The sequence below is a fragment of the Amphiura filiformis genome, chromosome 1, assembly GCF_039555335.1.
Source record: "Amphiura filiformis chromosome 1, Afil_fr2py, whole genome shotgun sequence".
NCBI classification, from domain to species: domain Eukaryota; kingdom Metazoa; phylum Echinodermata; class Ophiuroidea; order Amphilepidida; family Amphiuridae; genus Amphiura; species Amphiura filiformis.
Genome location: NC_092628.1, coordinates 30692906 through 30720391, shown reverse-complemented (window position 1 = coordinate 30720391; position 27486 = coordinate 30692906). Strand labels below are relative to the sequence as shown.

The window sequence follows — 27486 nt, the reverse complement described above, 5'->3', positions numbered from 1 at the left end:
TGGAGTCGTCTTTGTGATTATTCAACATCCAAGAAGTTCTTGTTAATTATACATTGATAATATTCAAAAGTGATGAACAGATTTTGGAAAACCTATCGTCACTTTCCAATATTAACAACCCCGTACCTGCATTCACCTTAGCACTGCCAGAAACTGATCTTTAGTTAAGCCACCAGCTGGTAAAACCGTGGAGGTAGAGCGAGCGTCCTTTTGGGGCGCGCCGATGAAGCTATCGGCACACCGTTGTGGTAACATTTTAATTTGGGACCCAGCGAACCAAAAGAGCCCAAAATACGTGTTAAAACATGGACAAGATGTTTAGTATACCTTATGCACGGTTTTGAGCTTATTTTAAGTCACTTTGGCTTACTGGGTCCTCAATCAAAATGTTATATGGTCCCATCGGACCGCGGATAGCTTTATCGGCCCTAAACGGATGCGCCGCCTAAAAGCTATTATTTTTTGTTGAAGAGGGTATGGCACAAGAAGAAGCGATTCAGTTGTCAAGTTCTTTTGAACATCTTCCATCAACCTTCGACTGCTTTCTGCCTTCCATGTTTTTAGTTTGCTTTGATTACTTGTGACCATGACTTCATTTGCACGAGATGAACCTGATAAACATAAACAGTAAAAGGGTGGTTCTGTTAATAAAAACTTAAGATTGTTCTGTGGAAAAGTTGCCTTATTGACCGCCTTTGGGAGCTTTAAGAAACGGGAATAGGCTACCATTTTGACCACTCTGACCATGAAGGTAGTAGAGAAGGAGTGAGCTCGCGTTAAGCTCATTACGTGAATCCTATTGTATACACAATAGAGACAGATATACCTTTGATCTAATGATCATCGCCGATAATTTCTGGAATGACTCCGTCTCATGAGGGGTTCATATTTAGTAACACATACTGCAGTTACTGTCCGTTTTCCTATACACAATACACAGTGCTCTCACCATTGACGCGTGACCCCTACAAATGATGTATGTTGGGAGAATGGACACTTGCCTAGTTAACATCACTGTGTGAAAAATAACCAGCCAATATTTTATTTATTCTCCAAAACTTCTAGCAAATATATTTCTCTAACATGACCTAAAATTACAGCTAGGTTAGATGTTCAGAAATGGTCGTACTTTTGTAAAATATGAGTGAGGGCAAGGCATAGCTAGCCAACTCCCCGTGTTATTTGAATGGAGATTTGACCGAAAATATTGGTATCGGACCGCTCACTTCTGAAGGATGCCACAAAAAACCGGTAAAAGCTACATTTAAATTATTCTAAATAGGTTCTAGAAAATAAAGTTTTGTAACATGTCCTAAATTTTAGCTAATTTAGGTGTTTGGAGAGGTCGTACTTTTGTGTTTTAGGAAGGACATGTAAACGACAGATAACACCAAAAATATGAAGAAATTATTTCTAAACCGTGTTAAGTCAAAAATCATTATGTTGCTCATTTTCAAGAATGCTGGTTTACAAAAAGCACGACATTGTCTGATTTCGTGAACAAAGCCACACATAACATTGTTTCCTTTCGTTTCCTTTATAATCGGTTACCCAACTGAAGCTATGAATACCATCTTTATTGCGATATCGCACATGAAAACAGTCACTTGTGCACAACCAGAGAAGATCCGATTTAATCAGTTGAGCTGTTTCAATGAGTGTTATCTTGGTTTAATAGCTTTTAATGGGGTTAAGTCCTGCAAAGGTCGAGATGAATTCTACTGTAGACATGACTGCATCATGAAGTAAATCACGTATGCGCAAAACATGTATTATGGATGCGCATACATTTACTTAGCTGTTGAACTTGAATATTCATATTTCATTTAATATATGATGTTTTTTACGATTAATATGTTGAAACATGTTGTTCCAGAATGTTTCTAAACAGTTTATTATGGAATAGTGCAGTTCACACACATTTTAAGGACGGGTAAAACTGTTTTAACCACTGTTTTAAAAATACGAAGATCTTATTAAAATAAATTGCGCATTGATGAGTTGAATTATACTCCCATCAAACGAGATGTATCTCAGTGTTGCCCGGTACTGCCCGGGTTGGTCCGATTTTATTTGTTTACCCAAAACTTTAACAATTGTTCCTCCCCCGAGGTTTCAAAATAAACCGCGTCCTGAGCCCTCTTTTAAACTAGCCAATAAAAGAGATGTAAAGCATAATGTGCAACATTTTCATCAAGTTAGAATGACGTATGCTGTTTCATCATATTTATAGCGCACACAAGTGTGCGACCATGCATGTATACAACACAAAAGATTATAAGTGATAATTTAACTGATAATCGTGTTACATAATCAAAACGTTGATCTGGAAACCTCAATTATGATTGTACAATAGAATGTGTGCGAGCTTTCTCCTTCTCTACTACCTCCATGCTCTGACCCAGGTAATTAACATCTCGTGCAATAAAGAGTAGTGTGGGCCCCTAAGTTTCAGAGGTATGTGCTAGTACATACATGGTACCTGGGGAATCATGAACTGAATGCGAGCTCATTTATATAGACTAGACATAGGCCTACTTACAGTCCCTATGCTAGTAATCCGGCATAATCAACAGTTGCCCTTTCTTGTTGTTATTCGCTGTCAAGCCTGTCATAGTGCACGTTAGAATATGACCGTTGCTAGGTCAACTGGATCACGCTTTCTTTGTTACGAACCACTGGTCGAAATGATCACAACGCAAAGGCTATCATGACATCAAAATTCGGGACAGGTGTATGAGCCCAGGCTTGGCGCAGTAACCGTGCACTACGACAGCGAATAACGAACCGTGACTTGTCTCAACATTGCAGAACGAACGATTTAATGAACTGCCTATACTTGCTACGCCGAGAAAAGCAGAGTAGCGCCATCACACGATCGAAAGTAATTTTAGCGTTTGGCGAGGGGCACGATCATTAAGGGGGTACTACACCCCTGCCCAATTTTGTGCGTATTTTTGCATTTTTCTCAAAAATTAAAAGCGCATTGGTGTCAAGTAAGATATGTATATTATAGGGGCAAGGACTACAACTACTGCACTGTTAATTTTATTTCAGCACAGACAACATTTGTAGAGTTACAGTCAAAAATGAGGAAAACCAGTATTTGATCAATAAATCAATAACTACTTGCCTTGAGTTGCTGAATTTTCAGTGCAGTAGTTGTGATCCTTGCCCCTATAATATACATATCTTACTTGTATCAAATGCGCTTTGATTTTTGAGAAAAATGCAAAAATAGGCACCAAATTGGCCAGGGCTAGGGGTGTACCCCCTTAAGTTTGAGCGAATTTATCTAAAAACTGCATTGTACTTCTTAACCCTAAGGCCGTATAAAATTAATGTTTTGGTTCTCGTCTAGAGGATTTTCATGAATTGTTGTGGGGGGGAGGTGTTTTTTTTTTTTTTTTTTTTTTTTTCAATGTAAAATTAGCATTGTCAGTAGTTTTCGGTCTTCTCCAACAGTGCTCGAGGAAACGATGAGGCCTTTTTTTTTTTCAAATGTGTGATTCTGAGGGATAAACCCCTAGAGTACCACAAAAGACTTGGAAGTGATGCTTGTTCTCTAATAAACTTATTTATATGTATGAAGATTTCATAAATCATTCCAAGATCTAAAAAAATTGAAAAATCTACAAAAAAAAAAAATCTGACAAACAGAAATTGAGGAAGGAGAGGATGAGAACCAAAATATTAATTTTACACGGCCTAACGCCTATAAATCTTACAAAACGAAGCCACGTACACTATCTATGCATGCATGTATATAGGCCTACGTGTGATGCGATGACGCAATCGGCCGAGGGTACTTTTAAATAGTGGAAAATGAGGGTAGCCCTATCAGGGATGCGGCAGATTCGGGCGTTCAGACATTTTTGGTTGATGGCCGGTCGTTACTTTACAAAATTGTTATAATTGGTCATTAGAGCAAGGAGAAAAGACTCACCACGCACAAGTCGGTCATAGCATAGCCATGCCAGTATTTTTTTGGGGGGGCTTTGAGGCGCCAGCCCCTGGGGTAAAAGCAGGGGCGGCCAAAACGAAGGGCGGTGGAAGGAGAAGGGCGGCAAAGGAAGGGGCGGCGGAAGAAGAATGGGCAGCAAAAAGAATTATTAAAAAAAAAAAAGGGCGGAAAAATTTGAAAAGTATAAAACAAATTTGAAAAATTGTACCATACATCAACATATGTTGCTTTTAGGGCGCTAGCGCTTAAATATTCCTTTTTTTTTTTTTTTTTTTTGCTCTTCACTTTTTCAAACCACCGTAAAAAAATTGGGTCAACCTCTCCGGACTGTTGAGGAAGGGGCGGCAAAATTTTCTTCAATTTTGATTAAGGAAGCTAGCTGTAGGCCTACAAATAAGAAAGAGGGGAGTATAACTACGAAAATGATGAACAGAGACGAAGGGCAGTATCAGCTTTCTCACATTTTCGATGAGTTTCTGCAACAGGGATCATGAAAATCTCCAGAAGGAAAACCAACTGGCAACCCAAAAAATCACGCTGGAAATCCCTCCAGGTCGGTTGTCAGTAGATGCAGTCACTCCTCATCAAATGTTGACAAAGGCAAAGGTGTTTGCTGGAAACGTACACAAGTAGGCCTACATGTAGGCCTAAGTGCATTTCTGGATCGGATAGGGGGCCTACAACGAACATTGTTTACTGATGTTTAATTTTGATCTCATAGAAATTGAGTCAAGGAAGCCAATAATCGCATTTTTATTTCCATGGGGCTTGTGGTTCGATAAAGTCAACTACCTCGGTATCCCCCCAAAAAAAAAAAAAAAAAGTTTGTGAAAAACTTATACCACGCGATTTTTAACCAAAAATATTCGGTCGACCAAAACTACGCTTAGGCTTACTGTTGGTCCGTAGGGTAAGTGGTCCATTTTTTTTCATATTATTGCCTCAGCCTATATAGGCCTATCTGCTCTTGAATATTGCCTCACACCTTTGCCTGTAATAATTTCTTGTAGCGCCTTGGACCTAATATTGTATAGAGTAACAGAGTGTGCCTATTTGTGCTGATATCATGAGCTCGAGGGCCCAAATTGAACACCATTATTATACACTCTTAAAAATACGGGGTCAAGTATGCACCGACTAAAAATAATTTGACCCCGTTTCATTGCAAACAAACACTTTTGTAATTCAAATTTGACCCTGCACAGAGTCAAAAAGAAACCATGCAACGACTGTCAATTAAAAAAGGATCGAATTCGACCCCATATTTTTAAGCGTGTAGCTAAGGACCCCAATTTGAACACAAAGGACCCCAAGTGGAAATTGAGTTAACATGTTGGAATTGAACTCAGGAAAATTGAATCATATCAACTGCGTTCATGAGAAAGTGAGCTAGTTAGAAAAAATGGGTTCTCCCCGACAGTCCGAAACACTGCACCGATACCACCGCTAGTCCGAATTTTTAGGCTTAAGGTTGGGTTAGGGTTAGGTTTAGGGTCAGGTTTAGGGTTAGCGTTAGCGTTAGGTAAGATTAAAATTCGGAGTAGGCCTAGCGGTGGTTCGCCGACTGACGGGGTTTCGGACTGACGGGGTGTACCCGAAAAAATAATGTGAAAAAATATCTTTCGGCTTAATTAGTCAAATGACTAAGTCACCTGGACAACTTAGTCCTACCTCGTTTTTTTGTGGGGTATAGCCCGGGGGGTATAGGCCTAAGTGGTCCAAATCTATCTAGTCTACCTTTATTGAACTTTTTTTTTAATTTCTGCACTACAAAAGTAGCGTTATTATAGGCACATCAAGTTATTTATCTCCATACTTTGTGAATACGTAATATTTGATGTGAAAAAACCCAAATTTACACTGGATTCCTATACGCGGAAAGTGGTCCATTTGAAATTTAATTTTTTAATTGATTCATTTCTATAATAATTTGTTAAATGGGTCAGAATTTGCTCAAAGGTTCTTTACCATCAACAGTAATAATAAACCAAACAAGACCTTCCAGGCTTATTCCGTGATTTTGTATTGATATTTCTGGCTTTGTGGTCCTCCCCCCCCCCCCGACTCTAAAGGATGATCGAGGTAACCATGGTAACGTACTAGGCCTAGTAGTGTTAATCTTTTTACTCAACTAAAAATGCACTGTTTTGACCCAAAAATAAGATTTTTGTAGAATAACTCTCCAACGATAGACCCGCCTATGTCGTAATAAGGAAAAAATTAAGGTCCTCAAAAGCTAATTTTGACCCTATTCGTCAGTATTCGATCCAGCTTATTCCCAAAATTTCAATTGATTCCTATTTTGCGAGTTATGCATGATTAGGGACCGTTCACAAACACTTGTTAGGGGGGATTGATGCAAAAAGGGGACCCTGAAATTTTTGACCCTCCTAGGGGGGGGCCGGTGCTGAAAAAAATGACCACAAATTTTCCTGGGAAAATTGAGTTTATAAATTATACGCTTTTCTCTGGAGTTGACCCATAATTTTCATGTCAAAAAGGGGGGCCCTGAATTTTTTGAGGTCTGTAAAGGGGGGGGGGCGAAAAAAATTCGCGATTTTTTTTTTTGCATCAGGCCCCCCTAACAAGTGTTTGTGAACGGTCCCTTATGCATACGCTCATAGGCCAGTCATGCCAGCGTTGTAATTGTAAGAACGAAATTCAAATTTGACTAGGCCTATATCATTGCTAAACGAAGGTTTCCAGTGTTATCTCAACTTTTTTTGAAAAAGTGGGGAGATGAGGCTGTGATTCACCAACAAATGCCCTTTTAATACGACGTAAGATTGTCACAAAATGACCTCTAAGTAAGCTATGTTTAAGGGACGCACCGTTAGACTTCCAAGGGTGGGGGTAGGTTTTTAAAAAAAAAAAAAACCCTTCACCCACCAACACTAAAAACAATGCCCCACCTAACTCAAACTGAGTGTATAGGCCTAACCCATGCAATTAAAAAAATATTGGCGGCGCAAAAATAAAACCCAACAACTTCGCCGTCTTCGGCGGCGAAAAAAAAATCCCCCCCCCAACTGCCTCCCTTGAAGCATGGTGCGTCCCTAAAAGTATACCCCTGGAGAAGCCAACCTCCTATAATCCTTAGGCGCAGGCCAGGCATTATACCACCCCCACAAAGGCCCGTACCAGGGGGGCTGGGGCGGACGCCCTGCCCCCACTCCATCCCAAAATGCCCATGAAAAGTGAGTCCCCTTTGACCCAAAAAGTCCCATTTGCGAGCGTAGCGAGGGAAAATGGGAGTTTATGCCTTTTTGATCAAAAAAGGTCCAAATTTTAGAGAAAAAAAGTCCACTTTTTCAAAATCCGCCCTCCCCCTTATCATAGGCCTATAGTCCAAAAAGGTCCAAATTTTGAAGAAAAAAAAGGTCCACCTAGTTTCAAAATCCACATAGCTTCCCGGGGATGGCTTCATGTGGACCTGGCCCCTGAGCCCAGCTTTCTATCATGCAATCCGCGGTGGCTGCATCCTAGCTCATCCTAAATTGCAGTCTCCAGCCTGTTGAGAGATGATTGTGTCTAGACTCGCTGAGTCTCATGGACGCCGTTCCTATGTCTGCTTTGGAGTGCACGGTTTCAATGGCATCACTCCAGTATCCATGTTGCCAATGCTACGATGACAACAAGTCAATACCGGAAGTAAAACCTTTACTGAAAAACAACAGAGAGCAGCTATTTCCACACCAATTAGTATAGTCTTCGCTTTCAGTCTTTTGAACTTTCAAGGTAGTTTTAGAGGCAGGAAAATACTACTGTAGTAGGCCCAATCCGGAAATAATCAAGCTTTCTGTATTGTTGTTCTAGATAGCTTTTTGAATATTTATTGAATTTTAAGAACTTGTGATGATGAGCTTCATTAATCAATAGATACAGTAATACACTTTGTACGGGATTTTGTAGTAATATGAGAAATTCACGCATTATCGTCACAAATATTAGTCCAGCAGATTTAGGTAACTTCGTGCAAATTATGGTAAATATTTGGTACTTAGTAGCCGACATTCAGTATTGCCCTGGGTATGATTAGGCCTCTGTTTACTGGAGGGGCATGAAAACTAACACTACAATGATGTCAATCCTGTTACATTGATTTTTCAAAGTAAATTAAAATACATTCAAAGGTCCAGGGTATAGGGTGAGCTGGAATAAATATAGGCCTAGTAATAAACTGCCAGCGACTATACTGCCAAACAGCTTGCGGTATTTGATAAAGATAGAAAAAAGTTAGATAAAATTATATATCAGAATGATCTGTACCGGGTTAGTTGATTTTTTTTAGGTTTGAATATCATTGCTACATGGGTAAAAAAACTTTAAATGCTTCAATCTTGTTGAAAGATGTATCAAATTACACGTCTGGTGACAAGGATTTAAAAATGTATAGGCCTAGTTTGTACTATCTACGACCTATCGTTATTGAGTTATTCTACAAAAACCTATGTTTTTAGGCAAAATAACATGTTTTTGGTTATAGGCCTACAGGAGTCAACATTTCAACTTACTCCGATTTGGGCAAAAATGGTGGCAAATTGCTCATCTTGATATAAGAATCAAGAAACTGTTAACTGTTTACTTTACTTGTTATGTGCAATGGAAGTCAGAGATCAACAGTGACCTATGGCCACCGTCCTTTGACCTTGTTTGCACTCTATCTCAACTATTCTTTTTCTGATTCTACTCAGCTACACAAACAATAATATTTACTACAATTTTTTCCCAAATCTGATTAAGTTAAATTTCGATCCATGTATACATACAATAAAAAACGTGACATTTAGCCTAAAAATGAGGTTTTTGTAGAATAACTCAATAACGATAGGTCGTAGATAGTACAAACTATGCATTTTTAAATCTTTGTCATCAGACGAATAATTAGATACTAAGTATATGTCTTTCAACATGATCGAAGCATTATGATATCTTACCCCTGTGTGGTGACCTTTCGTGACCTCTAGCGAAAAACGCCCTACAATTTGAGTCCACTGCCCCCTAGCAGTGATCTAGAGGAAAATGAGTTAAGATCAGTTTCATAATCTATGTATATAAAGCTCTACATTCTGACAAACTTTCAAGACATGCATGTCATTAATTAATAAAGTATTATCACTAATTAGGTTTGGCGTATCTCACTCAATGGAATTATTGTGTACAACATTCCCCTTGTTTTGGGCGACATAGTGGCGTATCAGTGACATACGCCACTATGTCGCAAATATGTGACATACACCACTATTTTGGTATATCGCGGCTGTGTGGCCAATATGGATATGAATTCAACTATTATTTGACATATTGGCGTATCACGTGTCAATTTTGAATGGAGAATAATTTTTCAAAAAATGTGACATACTGGCGTATAAGTTTAATGACTAATTACAATTAATTGGTGAATGACAACAATGTATCCCAATGTATTTTATACATTAAATGTATTTTCACATCCATTCAAGAAAAGGGGACATTTTAATCGAGGCAATGTATGACAAACGGTTAAAAGTTGCAAAAACTTCAGATGCAATTATCTCAAAATGGCCATTTTCGTGATACGCCACTATGTCTTGCGGGCGACGAAATTTACTAAAAAAAACGTCAAAATATTCATCTGGGCCTAAGGATCACAAAAATGTAATGTGCGCGTAGGTCACGTAGTTACCAAGTTATGGAAACCAACAAGTTCAAGGTCAATTAGCATGTTTACAGGGGTGAAAATTAACTTGCTCCGATAAATCAGTGGCGTAGGCTTCTTTTTGACATTGGGGGGATGGGAGCTGATGGAGTTGGATAAAATATCTTGAAGTAAGCCCTTATAGTGAATGCAGCATCTTTTGACCACGGAATAAGTTTATGGTACAAATGCGCGCGAAGCGCGAGAAAAAATTTGTCATGTTGAAGCTAACTGATGAAATATGGTGCAAAAGCGGAATCGCGCGGAAATTTGCACTTTTCCGCTAGTGGTCAAATAATTATGAGGATAATTTTGTCAAAGGTGTCAATGAGGGGATGATTGTATGGACCATCCCTCCTGACAAAATATTGGGGGGGGGGATTTTATCCCCCATCGGGATCTTCGTCTATAATGGCTCCGATGTTCATAAAATGTTCCTCAAATTCAAGGATTCAGGAAAAGAATAGTTTTTACTATCTGATTTGTGAAGTTCAGAAGAATGATAAATAAATACAAATGCCATTGTCATGATTGTAGATGGGCATGTACGATTTACAACCGTTAACCGTGCATCCCCCTAACCACACCAACCTTTTTAGATGCCTTTTAGGGTCCTTAAAAACATATCGGATGTTAACAGTAAAAAAACCCGATGCTCTCGAGATATTCAAGATGGCCGCCAAGATGGTCGCTAAAAATGGTCAAATTTCAAAAAAGTCACATTATCAGCCAAAAAACATATGATAAAGTGAGTCACATTTTATGTCAAATAATTATGTAGTGGATAAAAACGTTTACAGATCGACTAGTAAACACAAAAAATTGTCTCAATGGTAGGGGCCTATTTTACTGAGGGCATATACCCACCCACAACATGTAACAAAACATCCTAGCTTGTATCCTTATTTGAATTTTTTGATGATGAAAATAAATTGATGATGACGATAATATCGTGATAATATTGATGGTGAATATTGATGATGATGGTGAATGACGTTGATGATGAAAATGTTGTTGTTATCAGTGCTGTTGTTGTAGTTGTAAGTTTCTGTTGATCGTGATTAAACCGCATAGAATTTTCCCCTTGGATATAGGCCTACATCTTATCATTTATCTAGTTTATCATGTTTATGGTCATTATGGCATTAGTGGAAGCGTATACAGAAGTGGGTTAAAGACCCATTCAGTGATCCCAGCGCAAGTGTAAAAAAAATTAAAATTGTTTATAAATTGCTTCAAAGTGAAGGATCAGTCATTCAAATTGTTATTTGGTATTTTTGAAATGACAAAAAAAAAAAAAAACGAAGAAAACAGCAGTACTGACGAAGTTGAAGCCCCGTTAAAATACATGTAGCTAATTTAGATTCTGTCAGTATCTAAATTAGAGATTCATGTAAAATGTCTTGTTTTGTTTTAAATACACGGCTTTCGGCTGAACCACTCGCAGGCTATGTTAGCACATACTATGACAATGACAAAGGTATAGCCTATACCAAAATCTGAATTTTGATGATTTTTACGATCATCCGGATGAGCGAATCACTGAATGGGCCTTTAAATCATTCCTGTCGGACAGACTGCAAAGAGTTGTTGTCACTGGTGAAACATCCGAGTGGCATGTGGAGAGCGGCGTCCCGCAGGGGACAGTTCTTGGTCCGCACTTGTTCCTGCTTTTCATTAATGACATAAATGCTGTCAGTCGGTGGAACAACTCGGCTTTTTGCGGATGATTGCTTAGTATATCGGAAGATACAGACGTCAACTGACGAATCTCTTCTTCAAAAAGACATTGACATCACCCTTGTATACTGGGCGGATACCTGGGGGATGAAATTTAATCCCAGTAAATGTAACATCATGAGAATCTCCAGAAAGAGAAATCCAGGGAAGAGGAATTACACCATGCAAGGTGTCAACTCGGAGGAGAAATCTGAAATCACATTTTTATCTTGGCATCATCATCCAGAATAATTTGACTTGGAACCGCCAGACTATGATGCAGCCTTCAAAACTATACTCGCATCCCCCGGCGCATCTTCAGTTTCATTATGCACTACTTCTACCCGGCATCAAAAACAGTGAGAGAAAATAATTATACTCACCACTGGTGAGACCTCATCTTGAATATGAGAGTGTTGCCTGGAACCCATAATACTTCTGAACACTTCGTCTCTGGAAAGAGTCCAGCGACGAGCTGCCCGGTTTGTTTGTGGAGACTTCAAGAGGAAGGGTGTCTCCAAAATGTTATACTGATATGTGACCTGGGATGGACGTCCCTTAAAGACAGGAGGGAATCAAACCAACTCACTTATTTCTATAAAATCATCAACAACATCGTTCACATTAAACCGGACGTCATCCAACCCATGAGCATCAGATCATGCCGGTGTAACAACATTATACAGTTCAATGAAATAACAGCAAAAACCAACATTTAGGCCTATTCAGTCATTTTTGCCCAGAATAGTGGGGAAGTGACCCCAACCACAACCAATTTAAAGCAAAATTTAGTGCCACTCATCCAGGGTCTCTTCGTCAGACTTCCCTGCGGAGTATTCGAGCGGATAACCACCAAGTACCAAGTACCAAGTAAGTTTAGCAGCTTTTAGCACAATGTGAACAATAATGTGCGCTTCCTGCTCTACTACTAGAGGCAGGAAAATGAAGCGAAATTATGCGACTGGGAAAGAAGAAATCGTTAATTGATTGAAGTCTCGTTTACACTGTTCTTATGTCTCTGTCCATGCACACACGAACAGTCCGCTATACTACGGGACAACAACTACTGACGAATAGCGTTCTCTACAATTCATAATAAATCGTATGTTGTGCTAGAACGAGTTTACACAAATAGCTGCTTTATTTTGTTGTGTTTTTTTAATTCACTTGGCTAGCTGGATAAGTTGGCTTTGCTCATCTGTCACTGCGAAGTGGGGACAGTGTATTATCAATCCTAAAAATATTTCGATTCTCCATTCTGATTCTCCGATGGACTTCAATATTTTGGGTTGTCATTTGATTTAGACTTGTCACAATTGAAGGTAAGATAAAAGATCAAACTAGTTTAAAATCAAATGCTACAGATACATGTTCATCGACATTTTTATCATTAGACCTGCCTGCATCATGTGCATGTCTTCGGTCTTTTCCTTCAACATACTGACATTTACTGGGCCCTTAATAATCAGATAATGTCATAATGTTAAATAAAGATTACTGAGTTACAGTTTATACTGGAACTACATTTATCATCACAATCAGTCAGTCAGTGTTAGTGTTAGCATTAGCATGTTTTGGCAGGGACCAGTTAGTCATGACTCATGTTGTTTAGGGCATCATGATGCTATGATGCCCTACCACTACCAGGCTAACACTGATTGGACAGGAGTCAGCCCTCGAATTAAGGATCTGAAGGGGCACAGCAACTTTTTTAGGGCAAGTTGGAAATTGCCTTGGATTTTCACTGAAAAGGCAAGGCAGCACGGCAGTTTGTAATATTTCAAGAGGGCATCATGGCAACTGTTGAAAATTTGAGAAGGGCACCAAGGCAATTTCTCAAAAGTGAAGAAAACACACACAAACATAGATAGATGATTTTATAAATGAAGGGGCAGGGCTAGGGCACCGACGGCAACTTCTTTAGAGGGCACGGCAAGTGACTGCCTTGGGTAAAGGACATATTTTGAGGGCATTACGGCAGTGGGGATGGGCACCCACGGCAAAATGCCATGGGTGCCGTGGGTTAATTCGAGGGCTGACAGGAGTACTAGCTGGTCAACAGTGAGTGGTCATGTTGTTCTTGTTGACAAGACACAGCGTCATCATCCCTATTATATCTTCGTGTCAAAAATTGCCGTGATAGTACGGCGAATCCTCTCGACGTCTCGTTTTTCAAAAGCTATGCCTACTATGGCATGCATGACGATTTTGTTCGAGATAGGCCGAGCGACTCAGGCTAAGCATACCATTTACACGATATGAGATACCACAGAGTTTCTATTCTACATGTTTTTACGATTTTTCGCCAGTAATAAAATCGCCAAAGTTGGCGATAGTACGACTTTTACTAGTTGAAGCTGCCGACTCAACCATATCCAGATCCAGATTTGCGCCTGCTAGTACCCCATATGATGTTGCCATTACAAGAAAATTCGATTTGTTGTCAGGTAAAACCCAGGTTTTGTTTTCAATACCGTACACTAACTGGAAATTCAATACACTAATAGGCGATTGCTGTTGTCGTTATACGACTAGTTTACTGCATTTTATACATTACGATTTAAATCGTACATTAAAATTGTGATATATATTCAACTGTTTGAGAATTAAAATCATATTAAGGTCGGATCCACGTGCTCTATAGAATATTAAATCAAAAGTCTATAATAAAATGCACTATATCGGGAGCTATCGAAACACTATGCAACTTTCTTTATCTGCGTCAATAATAGAATATTGATTTTTATAGAATTGAATACATCTCTACATTTTGAGTTTGTACTTCAGCACTGAGCGATCTAGCGATCGATTCCTAGCCAATCAGATAGGACTCCTTTTCTTGCGTTCGGTGAAATACCAATACCAATCGCCGTCGCTCACCAACGGAGTATTAAGTTGCAGGGAAAAAATCTTTAATATAATACAGGGTGTCGACACTGTGCAAGATGGTCAAGACATGTAGACATGGTCAAGACACTTATCGGGCATAAATTAGGGGTTCATTCATACTGTATATTTTCATGACTAAACGGTTGTTTATGCCCGAGGGGCAGCTTGCAGTCCAAGGGCATAAAAATATATTCATGTTGCTGTTCATACATATACCAGAACATTTTGCGATTCTTATTTCATCAAAATAATAACAAAAACTTACAAGTAAGTAAGTAACATTATTAAAAACATGTAGATGAAAGGTGAATTCAAATTTGCCATCAAACTGCATCATTTTAATATCAAATTAAAGCCCTTGAGTAAAGAAAGCCAAAACTGAAAAACATTTTGTCCTAGCACTTTCCGTAGCAAAGATTGACTTTCATCAAAAAGATTCAGCAAAACAGCCTTTCGGTGGTGTTTCTAGATCTAAAACAGTGATACAATGTTGTCTCATGATGATGGCAGCTTTTCTATGTGGAACTGCTATCAAAATCCCTCTAAAATTCCATGTGCGATTGTCTCATCACCAAAAAAATCATATATTTGGGTCAAGTGAAGTATAGACAACATATAATTATAAATTTATGCAGGTTTCCTTGACCAATCTTTTCTTTTAAATTTATATGTAAATTTGTATTGTGTTTGGGCCCCGGCGCCCCGGTCTAGGTAGCCTTGTTCAAGGCCGGGTATCTAAATATTAAAAACAGGGAAAATCTGTTCCAACTGACCAGCAGGGAACCAAAGGATGGATCCAAAAGGATACAACAGTGTCACACTAGCAATGGATAAAATTAAAAACAGGGAAAATATGACACAACATCCAATGGGGGAGTAAGACAAAATATATAAACAAAGTTAAAAACCGACGTTTCAAAAAGACAAAACTTTTCTTTCTCAAGGGATAAAATAAGAGACCTGCTCTCAGTATAGTGGAGACCAGCTCTCCACTATACTGAGAGCAGAACGGGTATCTTTAGTCAGACAGGCCCGGCAGACACGCTGTTTGGATTCCTCGTCTCTCCAGGGAAGCAAGCTGCTAGCTGGTCGTTCACGAGTGCTGTTAGAGGACAAATGACAACAGCAATTCTCCCCCTACTCTGTCTAAGAAATTCCCAACAGAAAGGGGCTGCTTGGACAATAGGAATGAGATTTTCGGTACGGTGGGCAAGTTCTCAAATTATATTTAGTTGTCCAAGCAGCTAGCAGCCTCCATTGCATTTATACACAGTACGTTGTTGGGGACGAAAATCTGCGATGTCCAACTTATCGGCAGCCGATAGCAAATATCTAGGGCCTTGCTTCAATAATAATAATAAAATCTCAATATTTACATTAATCGAGCTCATAAAGCATCGACATGACATCGCATCCTGAAAGTGGCTGAAACAGCTGATCAGAGGCGAATTGACGAAGTCATCCATAAAATAGTTGACCAAAAATATTCATAAGTTGCCAAATATAGAAAATATATCCCCCGCAAAGAATCCATTTTGCCATATGATATATGTGACACAATCTGGTCCATGGGGGCCAAAGGAGGCATTTTTGAAAATTGAGTTAATGTTATTTACACTATACATACAATAGGCTATCATTTACTGAAAATGCCAAAGGTCTAGCATACTTGGTTCAAAAGTTATGAAGTTTTTTGATGTCTGTTTTCTTATGTATTTTATTGTTTTTTACTCCATATGTTTTTACCTTTATCTCAATTTCAAATTTGCCGCCTTTGGTCCCCATTGACCAGATCGTGTCACATATACCCCCCGTGAAGAATCCGTTGCAACAGATTTTGGCAATTTACACAAGGCCTTCGTTTTGGCGGTTCATAGACTAAGCCCAAGTTAGATTTTTCAGCATACGCACGGTCATTAATAGCCCTAATCTGTGGCCCTCACTAACTTCGCGAGCCCAAAAATAAATCAAGCAGGGAGGAAATCTTAGAAGGCCTTGAACAAGGCTACGGTCTAGGCCAATTTGGCTGACTAGCAAATGTGTTAACTAAAAAGGTTTGCCTCTCATACCTAAAACATGATTTTCCTTCATTTTCCCTACCCGGCGATCTCACATCCGGGACACCGGGCATTAACGCTGTTTATGCCCGGCTCTCGACCAATCTCGCCCAATTTTTCGGGCGGGTAACCGGGTACCGAAATTGCAAAAAAATTAATGATATCAAAATGCATTGAATTTGAATGCATTTTGATATCATTAGTAGAGTATGACATGAAAACAAAGTATTTTTTTTTAGGTCAACCATGATTGATCCTAGCATTTAGGTCTAGGTCCAGGGACACTACAAAACCAAAAAAAAAAAAACTTTAAAAAAAAAAATTAATTTCGGGCACCCGGGGTATTTCCTGCCTGGGTAATGTAATCTCGAGCGGGTACCTGTGAGCCCGCCCGAAAATGCCAGCCTTAGTTGATAAGCGGATATCCGGTCGTAAACAAGCCGCGCTATAACCAACCCATGCTCGTGAGTAGGATATACGCACTCTATGCTTGCGAGCTGTTTACGCATAGCGTGAATGATCTGAGTTTTCTTACAATTAGCAAGGGGAAAACTTTTAAAATAATAAAAAGGATAAGGAATTGGTAGTTTTTAGTAGTAAAATGTCAACATGGTCTGCGTGCTGTTATCCTCCACAATTATCTTTTTTAAAGTTTTTGTGAGAAAACGTTTACTTGATCAGTCCATGGTGTTTACAGTTTAACGTGCATGAACATCGCGTACATCACTCGTGCTTTGCGTAAATAGCTCGCGAGCATACGTGTGTATATCCTACTCACGAGCGTCCATCGGTTCTAGCGTAGCTTGTTTACGAACGGAAATCGACCAATCACGCATATAGCGCGTATGTATTCACTCGGACGGACATCCGGGAATATTGTCCCCTTTGCACAAGCACGCGCATAGCATCCAGCTCGAGAAAGGGGAACTGCACATGCGTACACTGGTTTTACAAGGCTATTTCCCTTTGTGACATCAGCCCGACTAAGAGAATGAAGTCATGATTAGACGGGGTATTCGGTATTCAGTATTCCCCATGTTGATGCAATGCTAGAGGATCAAATAAAACGCCAACGTCAAGGACATTGACTCAATTAGTAAGTTAGGAACAATATTCAACCATTTTGCTGATAAAATGTTGTCTGATGACATTAACTTTTATTTATTCTTGGCTTCTGACGATCAGTAATATGTATTTTTAACAGGCCTGTGAGCCCTCTGCAGACTGCTTTTTAGCAGAAATCTGTTTGTTTTTCATTTTTCTGACCGATTTCAATTTCCGCTTTCCTTTTTTTTTCGTTTCAAACATGTGTCTGGGTACCTCTGGTAGCTTTACGTATCGCAATAAAACGACTGGGAACAAAAAACAATGGCTTTATCATACTATAATCAGCTAGACTTATCTAGAGCAACAAATTTTTCATGCAGAAACATGGATGTGCTATGGTTTCGCCAGTTTTGCCGATAGTCGCAAAGTAGGGTATTTAACTCCGTTTTTTTGGAGCATAAATGCATACATATAGTGCAGTAATGTTATATAGGAAAAGCCTTGAACCTATGATCAGGGACAGACTTAGGTTTCAGTTTTCTACTGGCCCTCAGGGCCAGTGAAATGGCAAGCCTACTGGCCCTGCAATAAATTTACTGGCCCAACTTTGTCAATATGTTCTACTGCAAAAAGTGCAAAATCTAGTTCAAAAGGTTCACAAAGGTTCAGGTATGCGACTATGCGGTATTGTTATCATCATCATATAGAGCACGAAAAGAGCTTGGTAACAGTACGTAGGTCTACCATTGCTGTAAAAAGCGGCCATATAATTATTTCCAACTTGCATGCAATTCAAGAATAAAAGACGAAAAATTATAAACTACATGTATAAGTATGGAGCAGATACTGTGTCAAAATATGTCCATCTTGTCTCATGTGAGTTATATCAGGCTCAAATATCTAGTGGCTCGTCGGGTCAGCATTGTTGGAAGTTTACTGGCCCGACGCAAAATCCACTGGCGCAGGGCCACCGCTTAAATCTGTCCCTGCCTATGATTGTAGCACACTTGCAACAAGTTAACCTACATATCTTGGGAGTAAAATTGGTCACAATTTAAGGTGGTACTACACCCCCTGATAAATTTTGTGACTACTTTTGCATTTTTCTCATAAAGAAACTAAGTAACATACTGGTAACAAAAGTTGTACATACATATTATAGTTAATCCAGTTACTTCACTGAAATTTCAGTGATTCAAGACAAGTGGTTCATTAAATGTGATGCGATCAAGCAAAATGAGTCGGATGTCAGGAATTTTAATTTTGAGAAATTGCTAATAATATAGTATCAACTTCCTTTGTTTCATATATTGTTCTGAGCATAACTAAAATGGCCATATCTCTGGAACCGTAAGTCTAATTATGATGGGGTTTCAGCAAAATAAAGCTGTGAGAATAGCTCATAATGTTACTAAAAACTGAATTTGGATTTTGATCGACATCAGACTCATTTTGCTCCCTTTTCTTAACGTACTGCCTGTCTTGAGTGAGTTGAGTCACTGAAATTCCAGTGTACTATGATATACATAACTTTTGTTACCAGTGTGTTATTATTTTTTGAGGAAAATGCAAAAATTGTCACAAATTTATCAAGGGGTGTAGTACCACCTTAAACTAGATAATAATGCCCGGTACCAAAACAATAAATAGTCCATCTCAATACCTTGCTGGGTTGTGCAATGTTACAATAAAAAATATCTTGAGAAAAATCAATATTCCCTATACTTTTCACATGCCTCAACTATAGGTGCAGTACCTGCCCTCTGACCCGGGGGGGGGGGGTACTCAAGTTTGGTTTTGGTAGGGACGTGCCGCTGAGATTTTGGAAGTAGACCCATAAATATACCAATTTTTCAAGAAATTTGGACCCATTGATATACCAAAAGTCAAAATTTTCGGCCGAATTTACTCAAAATTGTCTTAGTTTTTACAAATTTTCACAAAATTTTGGGAAAATTTTGAAAAACGGACCCCTTCATCTACCAAAATAGGCTTTGCAAAAGGGGTCATTTCCATACCAGAAGGCTGAAAATGCTACCCATGTTTATGCACGTCCCGTATGGTCATTTGTACTGAGTACCCCGGCCTCTGACTTTGCTTTGTTTGAATTGCAACATCTCAAAAAGTAAATAGAGTGTGAAGTTTTTGCTACTTTCCACAATTTTAGCTACATTAGCAACAAAATAAGATCAAAACTAAAAAAAATAATGCCTACACCTTTTCCTATACCCCAGTTCATGGCACATTACCATTTTCTTCTATATATTTACGATGGTATGACAGTCCTATCCCATCCCGATTTATTTTTAAAGGTCATAGCCAAACATGTATGCCAAATAGCCCAGATAGGTGTGAATTTTGATATTTCTCTACAGTATGAGTATACCAAAGTTTTTTAATTCATGTTTTTAAAACAGTTTAGAAGTGCAAAGAAACTGTTAAAAATGTTTTCAGGATGTCAAAAAAGTTATGAAAGAGAAAAAAACTTTACTGGAATTTCCAAAATTTGGGTCGTTACTACTAACTCTCTTGTACAGTAAAACAAAAAAGCTTGTTTTCCCCCAGATTATGGTCGGGCAGAAGAGGAAATCAACCCCCCCCCTTTTTTTGCCTTCCTGTAAACCATTGAGATCTTATCATCTTATTCATCTATTTCACAAAGAATTTTAAGACGCTTCCTGAACCCATCGTACCGTATATCCTAATAAATACCCCTGCAGTCTTTTCGAAAAAAATTAATTAAATAAATGCGGGCTTCCCCAAAAACCAAACAATTGCCATGGTGTTTTGTCCAAGTAAGCTTACGACTACTGTACTGTCCACACACAATCAGTAATGGTGTGAGATGTTGGCAAAAATTACATCGTAAACCTGGAAGTGAACAGGAAGTCGTTGATCCCAAGTTCATAATTTCAGCATGATTTTTAAGCTAACAATTTTTCCAGGAATTATCATTGTAAAAATGACCTAATATTTGTCCCCCCCCCCCTTTTTTTCATGCCTCTGGGCATTTATTAGAAGATATGGTAAGTCCCAAAGCTATTGCCTGTTTTTTTATGACAGCTGTAAATAATTTTAATAATAATAGAAATTTGTAAAATATACAAAATTCAAGACCAGAAGGTGTCAAAACAATGAATCTGTTTATCAATAATATCCTTGCTATCTTCAGAAGATAGCAATGCTCGATCAAACTTTTTTGGGGTATTTTTTTCCAGACTTTGTGTTAATTTGATAAAGTAAAAATGCATTGCATGTTGTGTTTTCCTTTATTTTGTTGCAGATGTGCACATACCGGTAATTTGGTTCTATTAGGTGTTATATATATATTGTAAAAATTAAATATTAAATGTACCCAGGCACCCAAGGATTGGGTGAACTGTTAAATGCTTTGTAATCATTACTTTTGTTACTTTTTTTATCAAATGTTATCATTATTAAATTGTTAATATTTATTAGTTTTCCTTATTATTACACTCCTCATAATGAAATCATTTGTATGGCTGCCTTAACTGGTAACCAAGGTAACTCAAGGTTAGTTACCATGTTTGAAGCCTTACAAATTATTAGAAACTATAAAAGTGAGTACATGTATACGTACATGTATATAGTTGATTCATGTAACAGTATTATTTTAAGATTCATGGTAATCATGGAAGAAAAGTTGACAGGAAGGGGATAAAATTAGTTGTGTAATTATATGACACTATAATATATAATATTTTTTCAAACAGTGCCATCCCTTCATTTTTGAAATAGTTTTGTGAAGTTGTTTGGATTATTCTCAACATCACCACATGGTGTTAAAATTTTTAAATGAAATGTATACATGTGCATACATATTACATATAACTGCTCATAATGTATAATGCATACCATGACCTCCGGATTTTATTTATATCTTGATGTTGTTCTCTTGTGCACAGAATGGTATGCACTTTGTACATTATTATAAATGAATTTATTTTTTTGCCTATCTCTTGCCCGGGGGAGGCACTCCCTATCTGAAATGGCAGGGATGTGCCTCGGCCATGTTAAAAGTAGGGGGCATTCAGATCAAATGTACAATTACAAAAATCATGGCAGGAAAAAATGGGCAATACGGGAAGCTCATTGCCGGGAAATGTTTGGTTTTTGACCAAAAAAATAAAGAAATACATAAGGGAAATATGTCATACTGGAGGGAAATTTGGTAAAACTGGAGGGAAATTCTGGATTGCTTGCAGGGAAAAAAACATTTTTTCAGCCTCTGACAAAAATATGGGGTCATTCAGTACACAACCTTAAAAAAATGGGATCATTCGGTATGAAACTTTGAAAAAAGGATGGTCCCAGGGGGGTAACAAATTGTATATCCCGAGGCACATGATGCATATCTGTTATGGAAGTGCCCCCCCCCTGGATCTCTTGCCTATTTGTTTGAACTCCATTAAAGCATCATGGAGTTACAGTGACCAGTGGATGACGGGCCACCATCAGAGCTCTTCTTGAGAATTAGTTTGATTCCATATAATTCTGTTCATTGACCTTGTCAATGACTGTTGGGTGAAATTCATTGCAATTTAAGATACTATGTGTATGTTCATGATCAGCTTTGCACAACTACCCTTCTTAATTGCTAAGGGTAATTTTCACTGAAACACCAATTTCTGATGATTTTGCTGTAATCATAGACCTATTTTCACAATTTATGAAGTATTTTTCTTAAAAATAAAGACCAACATTAGGGTTATTTTGGTGGGAAAAAACCAAAGGTTTCTCAAAGAAATACTACCCACTGAAACTGCAATCCCCATACATGTAAATGCATCATGTACATATGTATATCCACCAAAAAAGCGTTGACAACGTAAAAGAAAGCAGCAAGTTTAAAAGCCCCCACCTCGGCTCACTTTTTGAAACTTGGTCCCATTTGTAAAAGATACTGATTTAATTTTTGTCATAATTATCAACTTAAATTATTTCCAGAAGTGTTATGTATCTTTAATGTGCCGATGCGATATTAAGTTGTTAGCATAATTCTGGAACGATCAGAAAGGTTATTGTGTTGTTCTTGGCCAATATCCTATATATGTTTTGTTTTATAATAATTATTAAGTTCATGACCAATGATTGAATTAAAGCGAATAACAAGAAGGCATGTTAATGGCAATGATGCTATTGTTTAAGCGTTAAAACCACCGATTTGCTGTTGATATTCAAAATGGGACCAAGTTTTAAAAAGTGAGCCGAGGTGGGGGCTTTTTAAACTTGCTGCTTTCTTTACGTTGTCAACGCTTTTTTGGTGGATTTTCTTTCTTTTATGAATGTAGCCAAGCAGCTCTAAGCTTGGAAAGTCATCGGGTTGCTAAGTACTCCATAAAACGAATAAAACGAAAAATAGAATTGAAATTATGTTATCCTTGATTTATGACAGTAAATAATTTAATAAAACTTTATCAGCCGTTTATTTTTAAACTTGCTGGTCACAGCTACAGCGTGACTGTAATGTTAATATACATATACATTTTAATATACTTTAATTATTCAAGGCAACTAAGAAATGTAAATATGAACAACACATACCCAATGTTGACGATGCCAGCGAGACACAGAGTCAGTCCGATTTCAAATTGAAACTATGTAGCAAGGCTTGTACTACGGAAGCGTCTAAGTGCCACGACAAATTGTATATCCCGAGGCACATGATGCATATCTGTTATGGAAGTGCCCCCCCCCCCTGGATCTCTTGCCTATTTGTTTGAACTCCATTAAAGCATCATGGAGTTACAGTGACCAGTGGATGACGGGCCACCATCAGAGCTCTTCTTGAGAATTAGTTTGATTCCATATAATTCTGTTCATTGACCTTGTCAATGACTGTTGGGTGAAATTCATTGCAATTTAAGATACTATGTGTATGTTCATGATCAGCTTTGCACAACTACCCTTCTTAATTGCTAAGGGTAATTTTCACTGAAACACCAATTTCTGATGATTTTGCTGTAATCATAGACCTATTTTCACAATTTGTGAAATAAATAAATAAAAAATAAAGACCAACATTAGGGTTATTTTGGTGGGAAAAAACCAAAGGTTTCTCAAAGAAATACTACCCACTGAAACTGCAATCCCCATACATGTAAATGCATCATGTACATATGTATATCCACCAAAAAAACGTTGACAACGTAAAGAAAGCAGCAAGTTTAAAAAGCCCCCACCTCGGCTCACTTTTTGAAACTTGGTCCCATTTGTAAAAGATACTGATTTAATTTTTGTCATAATTATCAACTTAAATTATTTCCAGAAGTGTTATGTATCTTTAATGTGCCGATGCGATATTAAGTTGTTAGCATAATTCTGGAACGATCAGAAAGGTTATTGTGTTGTTCTTGGCCAATATCCTATATATGTTTTGTTTTATAATAATTATTAAGTTCATGACCAATGATTGAATTAAACGAATAACAAGAAGGCATGTTAATGGCAATGATGCTATTGTTTAAACGTTAAAACCACCGATTTGCTGTTGATATTCAAAATGGGACCAAGTTTCAAAAAGTGAGCCGAGGTGGGGGCTTTTTAAACTTGCTGCTTTCTTTACGTTGTCAACGTTTTTTTGGTGGACTTTCTTTCTTTTTATGAATGTAGCCAAGCAGCTCTAAGCTTGGAAAGTCATCGGGTTACTGAAGTACTCCATAAAAAGCTAATAAAACGAAAAATAGAATTGAAATTATGTTATCCTTGATTTATGACAGTAAATAATTTAATAAAACTTTATCAGCCGTTTATTTTTAAAACTTGCTGGTCACAGCTACCGCGTGACTGTAATGTTAATATACATATACATTTTAATATACTTTAATTATTCAAGGCAACTAAGAAATGTAAATATGAACAACACATACCCAATGTTGACGATGCCAGCGAGACACAGAGTCAGTCCGATTTCAAATTGAAACTATGTAGCAAGGCTTGTACTACGGAAGCGTCTAAGTGCCACGACTTAGCAAGATAATTATGTTTTAATGATTGTGATTTTTGTAACTCTGCGGGGCAATCTAGTTGGATATCCAAATTTCAAGCGGTTGATAGTTCTTTGTAGCCCTATGGGCAATCTAGTTGATTTCCTTATTAAGCGGCGGTTGTTGGCGGTCTTTCGCGGTTTGTAGTTTTAATTTCCCTCATTCTTCATGCCCTACCTTCTATCGGGGTTAATTTATAGTTTAAGCTCGTTGGATAACTATACTTCGCGGTGTGTGGTCCTTTGTAGCCCTGCGGGGTAATCTAGTTGGATATCCAAATTTCGCGGTTGATAGTTCTTCGTAGCCCTAGTTGGATTTCCTATTAAGCGGCGGTTGTTGGCGGTCTTTCGCGGTTTGTAGTTTTAATTTCCTCATTCTTCATGCCCTACCCTCTATCGGGATGACTATACTTGGCGGTGTGCGGTTCTTTGTAGTTCTGCGGGAAATCTAGTTGGATATCCAAATTTCGCGGTTGATAGTTATTTAGATTTATAGATCTAGTTGGATTTCCTATTAAGCGGCGGTTGTTGGCGGTCTTTCGCGGTTTGTGGTTTTGATTTCCCTCATTCTTTATGCCCTACCATTTATCGGGGGTTAATTTATAGTTTAAGCTTGTTGCATAACTATACTTCGCGGTATGTGGTTTTTGAAGCCCTGCGGGCCAATCTAGCTGGATGTCTCTATTGAGCGGCGGTTGTTGGTTGTCTTTCGCAGTTTGTGGTTTTAATTTGTATGATATCCAAATTGCGCGGTTTGTGGTTCTTTGTAGCCCTGCGGGCCAATATAGTTGGATATCCCTAGTGAGCGGCGGTTTTTGGCATTCTTTCGCGGTTTGTGGTTTTAATTTCTCTACTTGTTCAGGCCCTGGCCTCTATCGGTGGCTAATTTGTCTTTTAAACTGGTTGGATATCCATATTTCGCGGTTTGTGGTTCTTTGTTGCCCTCTTGGGCAATCTAGTTTGACATCCCTATTGAGCGGCGGTTGTTGGCGGTCTTTCGCGATTTGTGGTTTTTAATTTCCCTCATTCTTCAAGCCCTGCAGTCTCGGGGGGGGGGGTTAATAAACAATTTCCCTGAGAATAAAACATCTTGCTTTGATAAAAAAAAAAAAATCACAATAGCACCAGATGTTTAAAATTATGTTATTCTTGATGAACGAAAATTAATTGTTTAATAAATGGTTGTAAAAAAAAAAAAATTTGGTCATCGGATTTCGAACTCCAGTCCCCAGAGTAGGAGTCCAAGTCATTTACCATTAGACCACGGGAGTCGGCTGTGAAATAGCGTGTCGATGTACAATATTTATTATATGAATTGATGTGTCGTCCGAAAAGAACAAAAGAATTGTGAAAAACTTGATTTTTTGTATGTAAGGTATTTCAGAAATTGCTAGGGTATAATTGGAAGTGAATCTGAAAAAGTGGTGTGAAGGTGATAACCAGGGTAGACTTGTAGCAGTGTCCAAAATTCTGGATCAGTATGATTTGCAACTAATTTTCGCTATGAAATACCGCGTGAAATGGAAGCAAAAACCATTTGTTTATTACGAACAATAATTGACTGTAGGATTGGTGGCCCTTTTTGAATTAATGAGTTGTCAAGATATTACACCTGGGACTGTAAATAACATTTAGCATGGTTTTAGCCACATTTTGTACCCAGCGAAAAATAACATCGAACAATAGAAGTCAAGTGTTTTAATGTTAGCTGTAAATATAGTCTCGCGGGAGCATCTGTTATTAGTCTTCTTTATCAGTCTTTTTTTTTTAAAAACTTGCTGGTCACGGCTACCGCGTGACTCTAATATGTAGCCCTCCAGTTCAAATCAAAATGTCTGTTTTGCAAGAAAATTGAATTTTGATACATGTACGAAATCATAATGAAAGTGATGCAATTTGCGTCCTTATGTTTTTTATTATGGTACAGGCAAAGATAAAAATACCAAAAGAAATTGCACACTTTATTCACACATATTATAAAAGGTCGATGTTAGTAACAACTTGCCGACAAAGCACTTGTCTTCCTTGATCCCATATACAGAGACAGTAAACTAAAATGAAAATACACATAGTACATTATCTGGTAAGCAACATACTCTATAGAGTTGCCCCTCACAGCTGCGAGCACAAGATATCACTGCTGCTTCTGTCGTGATGAAACCAAACAGGGCCCCCATGCAGCCTGCGGTTTGCAATTTTCTAACCAGCCAGTCTATACATGTATGAACACAAAATAATATCCCCACACACGCTCTCACGTTAAAGCTAGCATTTGTATGTGGGTTCATTTCCTCAGTTTATTCACTTACACGCTTCCATACGCACATGTGAGCAGGAGGATTTTTATTTAGTTTGAATTGATTGGATCATCTTTATAGAGGGAACTACCTACTGCTCCAATAATTTCTCCATTTCACTCAATTTCTTTCAGGTATATTGTACGGCGCTTACATCGATTGTTCACTACCTTCGAGTGGTACCTCAGCAACACTACATGCTAAATTGGAAATTTTGATTTGAAATTGGAGTAACACCTAGCCAGCATCGGTAACATTCTCACCGCTGGATATTGCTGTTTTCCTTTAAGACACTGTGCTTGGATGACTCGGTAAATTAAATTGTTACCAGTGGGATGAGAGAGCTTGGGAAACTGTATTATTCTGTTAACTGTACAGTACCAGCATCTAGCCGTATGTATTTAGTAATCTGTGTGTTACTTGGTTAGAGAGTTATCGGTGCTGCCATAATGCGTAGGATTCTACCGCAGGCAAGCATCATCATGTGCACCTGGCATGGACATCAAGCCATCATTCATGGGATATCATAGGCACAATATAAGGTATGCTAACATTAAATTTTTGCACATTTTAACTTTTAACCTTTTATATATTTTTCCAACATTTTTTTTTTACTTGTTGTACATCTGCTAATATAGGTTGTCTACTTTAAATCTGATTTATACTACTTGAATAATTTAATTTGTTTGAAAGGGGTGCTATTTTGCTAAGTAAAAATTATGCATCATAATATTTACAGGTTTATATTATGAATTATTTAAGAGTTAGTCTTTAAATGATGCATGAGATAGTTTTGTGTGTTTTAGGAACGTCGTGGCCTGGTAACCAGG

At 38.1% G+C, this 27486-nt stretch overlaps 1 protein-coding gene across 1 annotated transcript in view; it reads left to right on the top strand.

The window, feature by feature from the left end:
• Window positions 1-12553: 12553 nt before the first annotated feature.
• LOC140165987 (serine/threonine-protein kinase NIM1-like) overlaps window positions 12554-27486 on the top strand; it is a 101942-nt gene continuing 87009 nt past the window's right edge. The window contains 2 exon segments of the mRNA XM_072189351.1: window positions 12554-12682; window positions 26791-27198. The gene's annotated coding sequence lies outside the window, so the exon portion shown is untranslated.